The sequence below is a fragment of the Phodopus roborovskii genome, unplaced genomic scaffold, assembly GCF_943737965.1.
Source record: "Phodopus roborovskii unplaced genomic scaffold, PHOROB, whole genome shotgun sequence".
In the NCBI taxonomy this organism is placed as follows: domain Eukaryota; kingdom Metazoa; phylum Chordata; class Mammalia; order Rodentia; family Cricetidae; genus Phodopus; species Phodopus roborovskii.
In genome coordinates this window covers 7,107,632-7,127,129 of record NW_026126517.1, presented here as the reverse complement: position 1 = coordinate 7,127,129, position 19,498 = coordinate 7,107,632, and the positions used below count along the sequence as shown (strand labels likewise).

The following is a 19,498-nucleotide window of genomic DNA, read 5'->3' as shown; positions in this document are numbered from 1 at the left end:
CCTGTCGTGGTCATCTCAAGAGCGGGGAACTGACAGGCTTTCTCCTGACACCCAGTTCTGGAACTGGATGTGAGGTACCTGATGATCAAAACTGCTCAGGAAAAACAACCTTCTTCAGCTTTCCCTATTCTCACTCCTCTCCACAGGTTTCCATTAGCATTTTAATCATATCTCCTTTAGTAAATTCTGACTGTGAGGCTGAAGATGGTTCAGCCGAGAGTGCTTATACACAAGCAGGAGAACTTAACTTTGTTTTTTAATTAAACAATACTTTACATATCGATCCCAGTTACCTCTCCCTCCCATCCTCCCATGCCCCTCCCCAGACACCACCCCCATGTCCCCATTCCCTACCCACTCCCCAGGGAGGATGAGGCCTCCCTCGTGTCTCTAGGCTAAGGGAGTATCCCTCCATGGGGAATGTGCTATCAGACTCCTTTTGTGCACCAGGGATACATCCTGGTTCCACTGTCAGACTTCCCAGGCCTTCTAACTGAGACCCACGTTCAGGGGGTCTGGGTCAGTCCTATGCTGGTCTCCCAGCTATTAGTCTGGAGTCCATGAGCTCCCCCTGTTCAGCTAGGCTGTCTCTGTGGGTTTCTGCAGCCTGGTCTTGACCCCTTTGTGCATCACTTCTTCCTCTCTGCAACTGGATTTCAGGAACTGAACTCAGTGTTTAGTTATGGATGTCTGCTTCTGTTTCCATTAGCTATTGGATGAAGGCTCTAGGATGGCATATCAGCTAGTTATCAATCTCATTATCAGGGAAGGGCATTTAAGGAACACATCAGAGAAATCATCCACCATGACCAAGTAGGCTTCATCCCAGGAATGCAGGGATGGTTCAATATATGAAAATCTATCAATGTAATCCACCATATAAACAAACTAAAAAATAAAAACCACATGATCATCTCACTAGATGCTGAAAAAGTCTTTGACAAAATCCAACACCCCTTCATGATAAAGGTCTTGGAGAGATCAGGAATAACAGAAACATACCTAAACATAATAAAAAACCATATACAGTAAACCAACAAACAGCATCAAACTAAATGGAGAGAAACTTAATCCGTTTCTCTAAAATCAAGAACAAGACAAGGCAGTCGACTCTCTCTGTGTCTCTTGAATATTGCACTTGAAATTCTAGCTAGAGCAATAACACAACAAAAGGAGAACAAGGGGATACAAATTGGGAAGGAAAAAGTAAAACTTTCACTATTTGCAGATGCTATGATAGTTTACATAAGTGACCTGAAAAACTTTACCAGGGAACTCCTACAGCTGATAAACACCTTCAGCAAAATGACAGGATACAAGATTAACTCAAAAAAAAATCAGTAGCCCTACTATATACAGATGATAAAAGTACTGAGAAAGAAATCAGAGAAACATCACCCTTTACAATAGCCACAAACAACATAAAATATCTTGTGGCAAACAAGTGAAAGACCTATACAGCAAGAACTTTGCATCTTTAAAGAAAGAAATTAAAGATACCAGAAAATGGAAAGTTCTCCCATGCTTTTGGATAGGTAGGCTCAACATAGTAAAAATGGCAGGCAATCTTGCCAAAAAACAATATACACATTCAATGCAATCCCCATCAAAATCCAAGACCAATTCTTCACAGACCTTGAAAGGACAATACTCAACTTTATATGGAAAAACAAAAGACCCAGCATAACAAAAACAACCTTGTAAAATAAAGGTACTTGTGGAGGCATTACCATCCCTGATTTCAAGCTCTACCATAGAGCTATAGTCCTGAAAACAGCTTGGTATTGGCACAAAAATAGACAGGTAGACCAATGGAATTGAATTAAAAAATCCCAATATTAACCCATACACCTATGAACACAAGATTTTTGAAAAAACAGCTAAAATTATACAATGGAAATAGGAAAGTGTCTTTAACATATAGTGCTGGTGTAACTGGGTTCTGGTGTGGAGAATGTGAACTTCAGTCCCTACAACCCATGTAAAAAGCCAGGCTTAGCAGTGCCTGCCTACAACCCCAGCGCTAGGAGATGGAGATGGGAAAATCCAAAGGGATTGCTAGACAATAGGTCTACAAATCTGTGGACTACCAGTTCAACAACTGGAGACCTGCCTCCAAAGTAGAAAGAGAGATAAAGGTAACCAGCATGGACCTCTGTCTCCCCATGTGCACATGCACTCACAGGTACACATACCTGAACACATACACACACACACACACACACACACACACACACACACACACACACACACCTAATAATTTTTAAAAGAAAGCAATTCTGACTTCACCTCAGTATGACTTTTCAACAGGCAAGAGTTGTTTCCAGCCTGTAACAATAGGCAAGGCTCAGTGTCCAAGCTATCTGGTACTGAGACCCAACCAGGACAGAAGGAAAGAACATAGGGTCTCTAGAGATGCAGAATGATGAGCAAGTGAAATAAATGGTCCCTGCCTTTAGTTTTTAATTCTTACAAAGACTATTTGACATTTGTTTCTCTTCAATGGTCACTTTGATGACTGAGATATTATTCTGGGTGCTGGTCTGTATTCATTGACGGGTTACTCATTCTTACCACAAAGATAGTATTGTGGAAGAACAGTACAGCTGCTACAAAATGGAGTCTGCCACAGCAACCATAGTGTCCCAATACACAGAGTGATTTGTGGCCAGAAAATTATCTCTGTAGTCGGTCCCAGAGAGACACAGTCAGGGTTGAACCATTGTTAACCCTTTGACCTATAACAAAACTCTTTGTGAAAAAGAGAAAGAGGTTGGAGATGGTATGTCTATTTGATGTGGGCGTGACATATATGGCATTTGGAGATACATGTGTGTTTGTAAAAGTAGAGTCTGTGCCTATTTATGAATAGGTTATATGAATATGTAGCTGGGTGGGATCATAATTGTGTGTGTGTCATACACATAAGTACATTTATAAGTATATAGCATATATGTCTAAGTATATAGAATGTGTGAGTAAAATATATAAGTTTATACATGCACATGTGTGTGAGTTTGTGGTAGGGTATGTATGGATGGATGGGAGAGCAATATGAGTAGATGGTGTGAAGGGGTTGACTGAATAGATAGTAAGGATACAGGTTAATTATATTAGTGCATATTGTGTGTGAATGGGTGGGTGATGTGTGGGTAAGTATGTGTACATATAAGTGAATGGTATGTATGTGTGCTTTGGCGAATGGTTTGCATATAGGTATATATGTAGTAAGGTAGGTTGGTGGTATGTGTGAGTATATATAGAGATGGCTTAGTAGATGGCATGTGGGTATGGATGTGCATATGTGTAGGTGGGTGGCATGGAGGGTTTCCTATGTGCTATGTCCATGTAGGAAGGGGCACGGGAAGAGCTAATGACATGTGTGTGGATAGGTATGTGAATGGATGGTGTGTGCATAAGTTGTAGAGGAAGTCTTACTATGTAGTATGAGCAGGAGTCAGAGGTAGTGGTCTGACTGAAATTGGTGATGTGTGTGGATAGGTGTAGCTTGCTGAATGGTGTGTGAATAGATGGCTGGTGATGCAGTTAGTTATAAATGAATATGTGTATATAATGGGGAGCTAGCTAGCTGGTATGTGTCTGGGTACAAACAAGTATGTGACTAAGTGAGCTGTGTGTGAACAGATGTCTGGAAAATCTTGTTGGATAATGTGTTCATGAGTGTGAACAAGTGTGTGGCTGGGTATGTGGTATGGGAATGGTTGTAAAAGGAGACTGGGTGGGTGGTGTCTGATCTGGTGTAACACATGTGGATGGATGGCTGATAGATGCATATTGCGGTAAATAAGGATCAGGATAAACAAATAGGCCGAATAGATGTTTAATCAGGGAGAAATAACTTACAACCTAGACAGATGAACACCAGGAAATTCAACCCGATCCTCTCCTGTCCGAGTCATGCCAGAAAGAGAGCGCCTTCCTGGCCCCCTCCGACCTCCTTCCTCAGGTCACCTCCGCCCATCGCTCCACCCCCAATGGGCGTGGTCAGTGCTACAGAAGGACTACCTCACTACAGATGCATGCACATGTGTGCAGGTGAGTAGGAAGGGGGGATACAGGTGGGAAGGCAGGTAGGCCTCAAGCAAAGTCTTTCACAGGGATAGGGCCCTGAAAGTGATGGAAATAGGAACTTATCACTCCACCTCAAGACTGGGGAACTCCAATTTCTGGTGCTGTTAGGGCTCTATATTTGGTGGCTGATTCTTCCCTGCAGCCCTTCTGCTTGATGGCCTTGATCCTTCCTAGTACAGATTAAATGTGCTTAGTCTCCAAAACCAAAATCTGAAATGCTCCAAATTCCAAAATATTTTGAATGCCATCATGGCATTTCAAATGGCAACCTCACCTGACCTCATATGACAGGCCTCAGTCAAAATTCAGGTGTACTCAACATATTACATAAAATTACATGTAAACTGTGTATGAAACATAAACCATGAATGTTTAGGGATTTTTTTCTACCTTAATTATCTCATAACATGCATGCAAACACTTCAAAATCAAAATATGAAACATTTCTGGTCCAAAGCAAGCATTTTGGATAAGGAATCTTAAACCAGTCTTTGGCACTGAGACATCCTTCACTCCTACCATTTCTGTGCTCTCAAACAAGACTTCTGCCTTCACACTGATTCTTCAGACCACCACTACATGTTCAGTACACCACAAAGGAGTCTGTGGGGAATCTCAAGAAAGTCATTGGGGTATTTCTTATGTACTAACTTATTTGAACAAAATAACATCCAATCACAGGCCTAAATGAGGGGTCTGCTGCTGGTAAAGCATGCCCTGAACCGGAACCTGGGAATAGCAACAGAAAAGTGGGATAGCAGGAAATGCTTTCTCTGCACTGGAAAATTGGTCATGGTCCATTTCTTCCTACTTCTCACCACCAAAAAAAGGAAAGAAAAAAGGCAGAAAGGAAGGAAGGAAGGAATAAAAAACCCTAGCCACAAGAATTGAAAATAAAGAGGAATAGAGCAATAGAGAATAGGAGAGTTTTGACTTTTTATTATTCCAGGCTTCCCTATCCTGAACTCTCTTCCATTGCTTGTACACTTGAAACAAAGCCTAAGATACAACTATGTTGCTGAAATGATCTTGCCTTCCAAGGCACATAGACTTCAGGGGCACTTCTAGAAGACTAATGAGGTGAAAATGTCAGTTGTTTCTCTATAACGCTAATCTGCATGCAGATGTATCTTCCAGAAAACATGACTTCAATCAACCATGCTCAACAATGTATGATGGGGTTCTAAACTCATCCACTGATTCAATAAGGCTTGACCGCATCCACAGTTTGTGATGCATAGATATGGGGACTGCATGCTGGAGACTGAGCAGCTGGAGACCAAACTAGAAAAGTATAGCTTATAGTTGATACTCTCTCAGAAAAGCCAGGCCAGGAGACATTTCCATTCCAAAGAGAGTACAGCATTTGCACAATACTGGACAATACTAGGTTAACTTTGTAGTTAAGGTACATGAACTCTTCTCCAGCTACCCAGACCTGAAGAATATCCAAGGTCTGAAGAATATTGCTGCTCACCAGACACTGCTGTGGCATACTCACTTAGTACAATATGCCAGGGAATCTAAGGGTCCTTTTCAGCATTGTGGGGCAGCCAAGACTACCAACCAACATGTTGGATTGAGGCAAGGTACAAGACAGATGCACCAGCCCATAAATTATGGCATTTCTGTTAATTCATGACTTATTCTCATTATGGATTATTCATAGGATAGATGAGGTCATGAATACCCCAGAGGCATTATGGTTTTTCTGTGGCTTGAACAAATAGGAATCCAAACTACAGGATTCACCACTCAGCTTGTATGGGGTAGAATGGATCAGGACCATTGCATATGTCCAAAATAGTCAAAATGTTCCAAATTTTCCAAAAGACTCAACTACCTTCATGAACTTGTCCTTGAAATTCTTCTTTCAGTGAGGATAGTTAGCAGAACCTGGAGTGTTCCAATAGGGAGGGGCTAGCCTGACATTGGTTGTAAGTCAGAGCTCCTTTCTACCCATGCCAGGCCTCTTTCATTACAACACAGATGGAGAAGTCCCCATTCTCTGGCAAGGTCCAAGCTGGGAAAGTAGAAAATTCTTTACAGTGGTCTCCATGGGAACAGAAGCAACCAGAACCCATTTCCAACCTGCAAAAGAGATATCAGGAGCTCCCTCACCATGCTGCCTGCCCCAGAATCAAAGTGTGTGCCATCCTGACAGCCACATACCCACAGTCACCACTGCCAAAGAAAATCATAGAAAGAGAGTAGAATCCACAGACAACATTGACCTATAAGATATGTAAGACCTGGCCACCAGTATCTCAGAGGGATGGGGCTTTTCTGGGAAACACTGAGATCACCCAATTACTTTATGCAGGGGAGTAAGCATCTTGGAGAAGTTAAAGCACTTACCTAGCCACTGGCTTTATTAGTAAAGCCAAAGAACATGCAAGGACTCACTGAATCAGTGCTCCCATGAGATGGCCACAGAGCAGCTAATCAATCATCTGTTTTAAATACAGATTATTCATGTGAAAGACAGAAGCAAACCATTGTCTGGGTCACCACAGTGATCACTTCCTTCAGATAGCATGAACGTAAGCTGATTTATTAGTTGTCAGTGCCCATATTCTTACAAGATTCCATGGGGCCATCAGGAAAAGACGGAGAATTCTCAATAGTCCAACAGTAGTTTTCATCATCCCTTCCCTTCTGGACTTCACCCAAAGAGGCAGCCATCTCAATGCCAAGTAAGACTTGGAACTATCCTCTCCATGAGATAAAGCCAGGGGACTCCTAAGGAAACCCCAGTTTCTCTTGGAGCCTGCAAACTAATGGGCTATTTCCATCTGCCATATTTTCTCTCTTCCAGCATCCCTCTCCTCTCATTGAAGAATACAGGAAATCCCGTGGCTGTGGTCTATTCAGAAGAACCAAATTGGTTTGTTCAGAGTAGCCTCAGGCTTCCTTAAGCCTGTTGTTGTAGAAATGGGAAAGCCCCCAGGTGCTTTGACTCACCACTGCTGCCTCCTCTTACCATCTAATCTTTCCTGGCATGTTTCTGAATTTGAACTCTTGTTTCTCATTCCGAATTTAGCAATAACTCCTTGTAGATATCATCTTCATTGTGTCTGCCTCTGCTTTGCTGATGACAAAGTAGAGGTGATGAGAGTGGAAAAGGGAAGAGGCTGGCTTTCACTTACTCAATTACGGAACAGGTATGATACATGTGCATGTGAGATGGGTACATCTCAGTCTACCGTGGATCCGTGTGGATGCCACAACATTGCCAGTATGGATTGTCTCTTGGATTAGTTTAGTTCTGAGGCCAAATATGTATTTGAAAAAGAGATGTTTGGATGGCATAGTGATTATAAGAGCCAGCACCTGTCACACTGTGTAGAACAAAGAGGTTGTGATTTGTGTCAGCTTGTCACAAATCTCACTTTTTTTCACTATACTACCCTAAGCATGTTCTTCTTTATACCATGGAACCTTGTATTTCTAGACGTCTCCCAGTTCAGTTGCAAAAGTCAGTGTTCTACAAGGGACAAGGCTTCTGTTTTGCTTCTTGCCCCCGGACCCTAATTCTTAGATTTTCCCCATTGGATTATCTTGTCCCTCAATGCTGCTTCTGCACACTAATGATGTGAGTGACAATGGGGAAAAGAATAGTAGCCAGGATTATGGGACTACTTTTCAGTAGACAATCCAATTATGGGGTGATTCTTAGTTTCCCTCTTTGCTATCACAGGAATGACTCCTGATGGAGTGTAAGACCTGCCTTCCAGAGGGTCCTCAGTCACTATCTGAATGTGACTTTACAGAAGATTTCCAGACCACGTTCACCTCAATTGGGGCATAGACTAAACAGTCTCCACTGTTCCTTTGCAAGGATCTATGATCCTTAGAACATGTTTTAGGAAGCCATGGACACTAAGCTTTGCTCAGAAGGTCCCTGGTATGTCTGGTCTGGAGAGCAGGTTATACATATTCTGGTATCATAATGATGACATGTAGAGTGACCACAGTCACTTGAGCTCATAGCAGGGCACTGAGAGTGGACTTTGACAGACAGCATAGCACAGTCCTGACCTTGCAGGTTGCAAGGACTGCAAGGACTGACTCTGTGTTTGCTATTAGGATCAGATTCCATGCCCTCTGTAAGTCGCCCACAAATTTCTTTAAAGACTGGCAAGCTCATTCATGCCTCTCTTTTCTAATCACTTTTTCCAGAGCTCGGAGACATGGTTTCTTCCATTTAAGTTGTGTCAGTGACCTCCCAACTGCGGTGTTCATCCTCAATCCATTCTATAAGCTTCTTTAAGAATGAGACTCAAGGATACAAACCATAGACTGCACTCCATCTCATGAATTGTATCAATCATGATCCATCAATTCTAGATTAATAACCAACTTGCCCCTCAGAAGCTGGTTTCAGTTTTGACCCCTGCACAGCAGGCTGGCAGCCTCATCTTGTGCCATACTTTCTTTCTCTATGCTCTACTGAAGTAGGTGAATGAGAGGTTAGGTTTCCTGCTGAGGTCCTATAGGGAACAGAAGACTAATCAGGCTAATGTGAATTTAGAAAGCATGGTGCTAGTATAGATATCCAGCATTGGCCACGATGGCTCAGATTGTCAACAGGGGTGGGGTGGGGGAATGGAGCTATTGTATCAGCAATAAAATGGCTGACATTGCAGTGATGTAATCTGTTATGTAACTATTTCTGGCAAGATTCCATCTGTATGTGGGTTTTATATAAGTGTGGTTCTTTGGTCAGAAGTTTTAGCTTTGGCCTTTGCCTGTCTTCACCCATCTTTCTGCTTATATCTGTCTGTAGATTTGAGTGTCTGCTACCTTGAAGCCTGTGTGTCTATACCAGCCTATGTGTAGCTCTTATGTGCCAGTGTAAGCCTGCCTTGAGGCCTGTGCATTGCTGAATAAAGTATATCTTTTCTTCCCACAACTCTCTCGAAATCTGTTAAATCTCTTGACCTTTCTTGGTCTGCCTTGTCTCCTAGTATCAGAGCTTGGACCTCACATGAACCCTATTTGTCTTGTCTATACTGCCTGTCTTAATTATTGTTACACTTAAGAGACACTGTGACCAAGACAACATGTTAAACCAAAGTATTTAACTGGGCGTGCTTACAGCTTCAGATGGTTAGTCCATGACCATAATGGCAGGAACCATGGCAGCCAGACAGGCACTTCAGCAAGAGCTGAGAGTAAGCATCTGATCCGCAAGCACATAGCATAAAGGGAGCAAGATTGGACCTTACATGGACTTTTGAAGCCTCAAAGCCCACCCCCAAATTGATGCACCTCTTCTCCTCCAATGAGGCCACACTTCCTAAGCTGTCTTCAGTTGGGATCCCAACATTCAAATATAACCTTTGAGGACCATTCTCTTTCAAACCACCACACATCCCCTCCCCTTCCCTGTGCTCTGTCTTTTCAAAGAGTCTTCATTCAATTGTCACTGTCATGGAGCTTGCTGACAAGACCAGCCCTCCTTATGGGCAATCATGGAATGGCATCTCCCATCCTTATCTGTTTGTGAGTTGTGATTTCACAATCTTATAAGTGTTGGTTTGATGCATGTCTCTTGCTCCATGTGTCTTGCACTATCTAAGCACTACAACCACTTAGCTGCACACCCAGACTAATCGTAACTATTTTAGTTTAAACATTTCTCCAATAATAATCACTCCATAAATAACATTGCTAAGAATGATGTGCTGGGTACTGTAAAGCATTCACAGATGAATAAGGCAAGACCTCTTGTCATCCATAGCCTAACAGCCATGACATAGCAGCACTGGAACAGACTACACTATGAAAATGACTAGGTATAAAAACAACTTAACCTTACAACTCTTCTATCTTGTTGAGTCCATGGCAATGGCAAGGTGTTCAAGTATCACTTGATCATGTTTAACTCATCCTTTTGCCATCTGCATGTTCCTATCTTCAGTACAACATTTTGCTTCTTGTGAAAGACAAAATTCCTCTTCGTGTCACTGTAGTTCTCAGTTATGGGCACAGGAGAATAGGCTCTAAACTTCAAATAATTGAGATTCCTCTAATAGACACGATTAACTATGCCCAGTCATTTCAGCTTGTATTAGGCAATAGCCACTTCACAGCCACATTCATGTTTACAGAGTGTCTCATACTCTCAGTTGTGTCTTTTGGGATGTGGGTTTCATGGAGTTTCAGTTCCAGTGCTGAGTTATAATCATGTCTGGTTGGCAGATCACAGCTAGCATTCACTGATGGTCATGAGCCCTCGAATAAAACTCATTTCTAAACATACTCTGCATGAGTGAGCTGTTGGCCAGTACAAGCCAGGGCCACAGAATTGAGAGATATAGACCAAAAGGATATGCAGACTAAGCTGTCATCTAAGTACAGCTAGGAGCATGGCTATAGTCTCTCTCATTGTCCATTTATTCTCTCACTCATTCACCCATTCAACAAATAGTCTGAGCATTTATTCTGAGCCACTATGGTAGGGACTGAGAATATGCTAGAGAACAGAATGAAGAGACTGAGGATATACCAGAGAACAAAATGGCACAGCTTTATGGGAAAAAAACAGGCATAAAATCCATATATAAACTCATGGTGTTGCAAAGAGAAGCCTGGCACTGAGGGCTTGCATATTAAACAAGGTCTAGCCTACCTTAAAGCCCCAAGATTCTACTGAGAAAGTAATATTTTTGTCAAGCTCTGAAGGAAGATGTTTCATGGAAAATATATATATATATATATATATATATATATATATATATATGTAGGAAGATCAGAAATGTTATGGTTGAGTAAAGCCTTTCAAGAAGAAGAAAAAGAAAGAAGCATTTTCTGAGGAACTAAGATTGAGCAGAGTGAGCAAAGCCAAGGGCTGGAGAGGAAGGAGCAGGGTGCAGAACCAGTTCACATCCTTGTGAACTTAGTCTAATTTTGAGTTGTTTTTAACTCAGTTGGAAGTTTACATAATCCAGTGATATTTCAGTCTTTTGCTAAGCAATAAATGAGGGTAAAGGTAAGTCATAAAGCATATGACAATTGTTCTCTTTACAGAATTCACTAACAAACTCCCAGGTGCAGTAAAAGAGCATTATAATTTTGCTGACACAACAAACCCATGAGTTCTTGAACGGCCACTCAAACCATCCCGGAGTCTCTTTCCCTTGAAATGCCCAGTATTCTGTCTTTCTAGACCTTGGACTTCAGTGTCAATCCAAGTATCACTTATCTTTTCCCAGGAACATGCAAGCAGCCATTCCAATCAATGGCCTGTGTTCTGATGGATCGATTCATTGTGGCCTTTCCAGGGGTCTCTCAGCACAGTGTCCCTACTTGTTAAAGGCAGTGTGGTGCCTCCTAATGATCATGCTTTACCCTTACCCAGTGCATTGCCCAGGGGTGTCTCAAAGCATTTTGTAAACATTTAATTAAGTTAGTTTAGTGGCTGCAGGGGAGTCCTAGCCTCTGGGCACCAAGGGTTTTGGATAAGAGGGGAATCTTCAGAGAAATGTGAAAGTTTTGCCTCTGTTTCTCACTGGCTTTGGGGTCTGTACAGGGTGTTTCTACATTGCCAAGAAAGCATTCACACATGAATGGGCATGTATGGCACAGGCTTCTGAAATGTGCCAATAGGGAGAGCTCCAAGGTTCAAGGCTCCAGTTGGTGTTCTAGAAGAACAAAGTTGTAAGGCAAGAGGAAGAAAAGCTTTCTATCTGTAAGGAGCTGAGCCTTTAAGAGTAGCTAAACTGAGGTTATGTTTGTGTGCCTCTGTGTATGTGCATGTGCCTGTGTGTTTATTTGTGTATGCATATGTGATTGCAAGAGGATGGTGAAGCTCCAATGGTGGTGGTGGTGGTGGTGGTGTGTGTGTGTGTGTTTGAACACCTATAGGGAAGTCATCACAAGTGTGATTCTGTTAGAACTTTTTTCTTCTGCATTCTCAGAGTTACCTTCACATACGTCTGAATGAAGGATCAGAAATCCAGCTACTGGAACTGTACCTATTATATCATCCCACTCACAAAAAGGCTCAGGAAACTAAGGCTTTAGAAATAACCAGCACATTCTAACTCTTGGGCTCCGGACTGTGGCATAAATGGCAAGCACAGATGTCTTCAGGACCTGGATTTACACTGTAATATCATCATCAGGAATAGGAGAACAGAGCAAGGCCAGTCCTGAAGGTGACACCAGCCTTCTCAACCCCCACATCTGGAAGGTTCCATCTACATCCAAAGGTGCTAATATACACTATTCCTGACAGCTTGGCTTGTCATCAGCCACAGGACATCTGTGGACTGACACTTGAGCTCAGTGACAGGAAGAGCGGGTTTGCTTCCATCTTCCCCCTCTTTCCAGCTGCAGGCTGCTGTAGACAGATGGCAGCCATCCACAAGCAGACAGGGTAGCAGACTGATGGGCTACAAACCATGGTGCCAAGGTGAGGAAAGCCTAACCCACAGGCTGAAAAGAGTCACGAGAACATAGAGCTATGAGACCATGCTATTAAAATCCCCACCTCTTCAAGGTTGATGAACAAGTGCACTTACCCTGCACCCCATCAAAAAAATTACAAAGCAGTACCTTAGAAAAGCAAAAAGATCTATGCACACCACTAGCTTTCTACAGCAGAAAACCCAAAGCCCAAGTCAGCATACATCCCCAGTTGGGTCAAAAAGAAGGAGAAGAGAAAATAGTTTCCTGGTTTGGGTAGTTATGGTTTTGAAGCACAAGGATGTATTAACTCACCAGAACTTATATAAAGTCCCGTTGAATACAGGAATGGGTAGATTGTATCTTGCTAGTTTTTATCACTGTGGCAAAGACACATATGAGTCAATACAGTTCCATCATGCCTTGCTCCTTCAGCAGTGAAGACCATCCTTTCCTGGTCACTACTCATTAGTACCTCCAGTCATTGTGCTGCTAGAGACAGGGATTGCAACAATTTTTAAGTTTTCCCTAGTCACTATCTAACCTAGGTTTCTGGATATTCTGTCCAATAGGGAACAAGAAGGCATACACAACTGAAACCCATTCTATAGACTGGCAAATTGAAACCTAGGAATACCTTGAGCCAACTAAGTGCAATCCCAAAAGCTCTGAAACGAAGCCTGACACTTCTCAACTTTTAGCATGCATAGAGGCTGGTATGGACACCCATGGAGTAGGAAACTGCCCATGGAAGCTCTGCCCCATGAGGTTAGGAAGCTGTGCTTTGTGCGCACGTGCTATTTCAGTGGCTGACACAGGACATCTTGGTGCTAGAACTGCTATACAACAAGCACAAGCAGGTGCAGGCTACTTAAGGTATCTCTTGAATGTCCCAGTCTTTGGGGCTGTGACTGAGAAGGGCCACATGAGGAAAGCAGAGAGACAGACAAGACTGCAGCAACCCCTGAGAATCTCATCCCATCTGGGACCACTGATTGATCTCACACTGTCCAGCTTTAGGCAACTAAAAAGGCAGGCAATACCTGTCTTCTTCTAAGTGCCTGCTATTGTCACTGGCTGGTGATGAATGCCAACAGGATGTGGTCTGACCTTATTAATATGCCAATCATTTAAAGGGATTGATAGCCACACGATAGCTGGAGTGGGAAAGGAGGTATTGGCAAAGAACTAATGAAGCCTTTCAATAACCAGATGCCTAGACTTGTTCCTAACTCTTAGAGGGTCTAAGCAGATCAGCCTTCTTGGTCAGCCTTCCAGGATTCTTAACACTGGCAGGGAGTGGTGACAGACATCACCAAGTTCCTCATGTTCTTGTCTCAGACCCAAGAGTCTTCCTAAAGTAAAATATACCAAGGGGAAGAGGCCTGCAGAAGAGGAAGACATCTTAAGCCTATGGTGATTTCCCAGACAAGCCCAAAACCTTCTAATAGTCAAAGATTGGATTAAGATGTGGTCATGTCACCAACCCAATCTCATGAATCTGTGCACACCTCCATCCTCACAGCAAGTCCCTGCTCAGTACATAGAAGAGAAAATCCCTGATGAGGGACACGCAATAGTAAAGGTTACCTAATAGAAAAGCAGTCATCCAGCTTAAAAAAAAAAAAAAAAAAAAAAAAAAAAAAAACAGTCTTTCCATTACCCAAGACTGCAGTTTTTAGAGCCTATTCAACCCTATCTTGTAGCCAGGGTGCCCTTCTCAGAATTAAGATTTGTGGATGAAAAATGAGTTTTCGCCCAAATGATGCTTTCCATGGACTGTGGTTTTGAACTACAGGCAAACTATCTGGAAGTCATCAGAAGGACCCGAGGTGCTCAGTGTTTATCAATGTTCTTGTCTAAAATGGACTTAGAAAGTGGATCTGAACTCCTCTCTCCAGGTGGTTCTGATGCAAATGTCCTGCAGCCTTAGCTTCCTGCTTCTTCCACCAACCCCCAGATTCAAGGTCAAGAATGCTCCTTTCACTTAGGATGTGGCTCAGGAGGAAAACATTTGCTTATCAAAGGTCTATGTTTCAATAGTGCATGCACACCACACACACACACACACACACACACACACACAGATCAAAATCTTCTTATCACGACTCTAAAGTCTCCTTCTACCTGGGACGAACAACTCAGCCCCATCATTCCCACCCTGAATGCCAAGGGTCTCAGGACTGTGCTTCTCAGCATGACACATTGTCGACTACATCCCCTTTATCCTATCTTGAGTGTGAGCTCAACAGTCTGCTCCTACAACTGTCTTCCCACTCTAGAGATTCTGCCTAGCAAAGCAATTTATGAGCATCAGTCTCCCCCTGGGAGATACTAGGCAGCAACAGCATTAACCTGAAAATGATTCTGAGTTGAAAGGGTGTTTTTGTGAAGAAACAAAAAAGCTACAGAATGCCACGGTATGGATGCCTAACCAGGTCAAGGTTTAGTGATCACATAAGCCTGCTTTTACATGCTGGGAGAGTACATGGTTAATGAGCTGGTGTTAGCCACATGGGAGGAAAGGGAGGATTTGAAATAAAGAAAAAATTACAAAGAAGTCTGAAGACACCAAAGTAACTGAAAAGGAGTGAGAAATGAGGAGCCACAGGACTGCTGGAAGCAGATGGATTCCAGGTTCTAATCCTGCTGGAGGCCTTGGGTGTGTTCTTCCCCTTCATTCCACTTACATTTTCCTTCATTCCTATTACAGATATTTCAGGCAAAAGCATCCCCAAGGTAATGAGTAGAACCTGTCTACTGATTGCAAAGGCAACTCTGTGCTAGTATCTGTCCTACTTGCCCAAATTACTACAGCTTGCCTGTCATCCTTGCCCTCACATTTGGGGTTCAAGAACTAAAGTGCAGGTTCCTCTTATGTAGCCAGTTTTAGGAACGTTGTTTCTGGAAGCCAGGCTTGCCTGCTCGCCACAAATGAGGTGAGTTGTATTTTAGGTGGCTAGGCTATCCCTAAAGAAAAGTTTCACCCCAGCTTCTGACTTTCTTTGAGGTGCACTATGTTATAGCCTTAGTACACTGGGCTCACTCCCTTCTGTTCTTGGGATAGCCCCAGGAATGCAGAGACCTTGTTAGCTCAGACCCAGAGTATGTCCCTCACCCATCCCCCAAAACCTTTCCTGGAGAAGGTCCTAATCCAGCCCCACCCCCACCCCATCCCTGCTCAGCACAGTGCAAGGAGCAACCAGTTTATACTGAGCTTCCCGAACTCTCAGAGAAGTTTATCTTTTTTTCTAAGCATCACAGGCTTCTACCTGGCTCCCTCTACCAGGCTCCAGCAGGTACTGAGCCTGTGGCCTTCCCCACTCCCCTGGTACACTGGAGACCCTAGAAGAGGAAAAGGACACCCTACCAACTCTGAACTTGTCAGTCCCAAATGACATCTGGGGACTTGGTTTTCAGAACTTATCTTTTCTCAGAAAACACAATTCAAAACTTAGGGGGTTGCACAAAATTTCCAAACTAGTTAAAATGTTTTATTTAATATTTCAAGTGACACAACATTATACATTGGATATCTTTCTTTTTAAAATTCCGTGTTGTCTTTTTTCCTCCCAATAAACTTCAATTTATTTTCAAATTTTCTCTGGTAGCTTAGAAATACTTTGGACAATTATGTTTAATAGAAAGATGGGGATTCAGAATATAAAATGAAAAAAATATGTGTTTTACCTAAGCATAGATATATGATGGTTAAGAATCTTGGCATTCACGTTTGTACATATGTAAGGGAATTTAGGTTTAAGCACATGTTTAATAGAAAACATGTATCTCAATTTGCAACAAGAGAAAAAAAATAAAAGGAAGAAATGTCACTACAGGTTGAGGTTTAGTGTTGAGGATCCTTTGCTACTGCCTAAAATGTTGGCTAGCCTTCCCAGCCCCTTCAGTGTTGTGTGAAAGATGCCTGCAGGCATGGTCCTCTGCTTGCAGAGGGCTCCAATGCAATTACCAACCCTATTAAGACATGCTAGATTCTGCACGGAGTCTAGCAGGCTGACTAGGGAGGGTTGCCGCATCTTACCTGGTCACTGCAGATTTGTTTTCTCTCAAACAAGCAAGAGCTGTGCGAAGGAGCACAACATTAACATCCCTTCCCAAGGAAGGGACTCTCCCAATCTCCCAGTCCTAGATACCACTAGATTCCACAACCTCTCATGGGCTTGGACCCATCAAATCTGTTCCGGAAAATTCATGTCTCTGATGTGATGTCAGGAGTATGAAGGAGAAAGTGGGAGATTAATGTATTTCCTAGGCACAATCTGCCCATTTGGTGGAAGGATAAGGAAAGGGCAAGAGGAGGTGGTGGAAGGGTTGCTTTAAGACAAAACTGCAGTAGTGAATTCATGAAAGGGTGAGAAGGAATGCAGGGATGTAGGGACTGACTGAAGTGGAAATAGAGGAGAGGGTTTGGAAAGGAGGAAAAGAGAGGAGAGGGCATTTAGGAAGAGAGAAAAGACAGGAGGGGAGGAATTAAAAAAAAAGCATAGGAAACAGAGATGCAGGGATTCGGAAACCAGAGACCAGTACGGGATGCCAGCCCATGTTGCGGGTCCCAACAAAAGCTCAAGAAGGATTTTGTACCCCGGAGTTCAAGCACCTCTTCTGCCACCCCTGGGACCACAACTAGCCAATGCCAGTTGTGCCTTCCACAGAATCAGCAGCGCCTTGCAGTAAGGTGCAGATCTCGAATCCAGCTCTCTGGAAGGGAGCAAATCGCATGCCACGGGCATCTATATGCGTGTGAGCCAGCTAGTCAGTGACTGTGTGTGTACTTGAGTGCATACACGCGGCAAGCCTACCTTCACTCACATGCTTCTCACACTCCCTCTTTTCCTCCTTGCCTCTCCCTCTTCCCCCTTCCCCTTCTGTCCTAGCAGCGTGCACCCGCACCATCACCGGGAGAGAGAAAACACCCCTTCTTTCCAGGGTACCTGGGATGAAGAGCAGGGCAGTGGTGGCCGAGAAGACGATCCAGTAGGCGGGATGGTACATCTCCTTGAGGCTGTGGCGCGCGTTGGCCCGGCTAGCTCCTGCTGTTGCTGTTGCTGCTGCTGCTGCTGCTGCTGCTGCTACTGCTACTGCTACTGCTACGAAGGCTGCTTCCTCTGTGCTGAATTCTGAGCAGGTTTAAATCCAATGTTTGCAAAGGGAGGGAGAGAGCAGAAGAGAGAGAGCGCGCGCGAGATGGGAGCAGGCAGACAGCGTCTCTGATTTTTTTTTTTTTTCCTTGCACATGCACACAACTGGTAAGAATCATCAGCACCAATCTTCTCTGGGCTCACAGCAGACCACCTCCAAGGCACGCATTGGTTCCACTCTCCTGAGCGACAATGGGAGACTTTCCTGTTGGGAAGACTCCACTCCCAAGGGAGTTGAAACCTGCCCCTTGCGCACCCCCACACCACGCAGCAATACTGCTGGGATCTGTGTGAGTATGCCAGTGTGCCTTGCATGGGCACACCCGCTCCTGGGTGGGCACAGGGAGGGACCTGATACCCTTTCCATTCCTAGATCTTAACCCAGAGGGGCTCAGGACACATGGAAGAGGAAAAGGCTGTTTTCTGGCAGAAATTGACTAATGCCCATGACAAAGCCTTATCATTCCCCTTTCCTGGTCTCCAGATCAGGATGCAGCCAGAACTGTTAGCCACAGAGAGCCCAGATGTTGTTCCAATGTACCATGCCTCCATCCCACTAGCAAGAGTACTTGGAAAGCAACTTGGTTCCCCAACTGAAAGATGGGCATGTTCGGGTTTTTTCTTACCAAAGATACAGGATATTGGCCAGCTCTCCATAATTAGAGCATTTGGGAAATCTACCAAGACAAAAAACCCAAACAATTGCCACGATCCCAGGATACTTAGTCAGAAACATACTCAGATTAAGCCCCAAGGAAGAAGAAATTTGCAGAAGTCCTCAGAACGTAGCAATTCATAGTGATGCCTGCGGCTTTGGCCTTCCTTTTTCTTTACCATGGTTCAGTTTGCCACCATGCAATGACAGTTTAAAGGAACCATAATTCTGTATCTCAGAATGCAGGCAAATCACTTTCTCCATCCATGACCCCCCATCCCCAGAATGTAAGTGGCACACTGCTAGAGTGCCAAGTGTACTTTGAGGACAGGCAATGAGAATAGCAGTTGGATGGTACAGCAGTTCTGGGGAGAGTAAATCTGTTATTAGATCCTCTCTCAGCCCCTCATGTCTATTGCAATTCCTCCCCTGCTCTGAGCATATATATTCCACTTCTCAGTGTGAGTGGCTTTCAGGTGACATCCTTCCTTTCTGCCTCCCTCCCTTAGTTCTTTCCTTTCTCCCTCCCTCCTTTCCTTCCTTCCTTCATGGCTGCTGATGTCATATAGTACCAACTCATCCTATGAGACCGGAATATACAAGTGTTATTTCAGTTGTCCCCACTAGGGTTCTGCCCCATAGATGTCATTAATTTAGGATTTCAGTTCAGCAAGTGACTTGAGAAACGTTCCATATCCAATGAGTCCAGATTCAAACCTTGGTCTGTACTACCATAAAACCAGCTTCACAGAAGTACAAGGATGAACACAATTCATTTGCATCTAACAGAACTTTACTCTTGTCTTTAAACAAATAGAACAATTGATCATTTCCCTCCTTACAAACACAATAATTGATAGCATCATCACCAGTGCTTAGGAAGTTTTTGCTTTATACAAAGTGCCTTTCTGAGGCAGGGTCTATGAAGAATGCTGTTTGTACTTATCTGCAAACGCCATATAATACATCAGAAGATTCCTCTAGGAAAAAAGGAATAGTGTATTAATGAATATGTATAGAAGATAATAGAATGGAATACACATACCTTACATAGAGTTGCCTTTTTATTTTTCTTTTTTTAGTCTTTTGAGATAGAGTTTCTCTGTAGCTTTGCAGCCTATCCTGCAACTTGCTGTGTAGACCAGGCTGGCCTTGAAGTCACAGAGATCCCCCTGCC

The 19,498-nt window shown here is 43.4% G+C and overlaps 1 pseudogene; it reads left to right on the top strand.

Moving 5' to 3' along the window:
* Positions 1 to 17,058: 17,058 nt before the first annotated feature.
* The window catches only part of LOC127231341 (ADP-ribosylation factor-like protein 4A), a 194,723-nt pseudogene continuing 192,283 nt past the window's right edge, over positions 17,059 to 19,498 (top strand).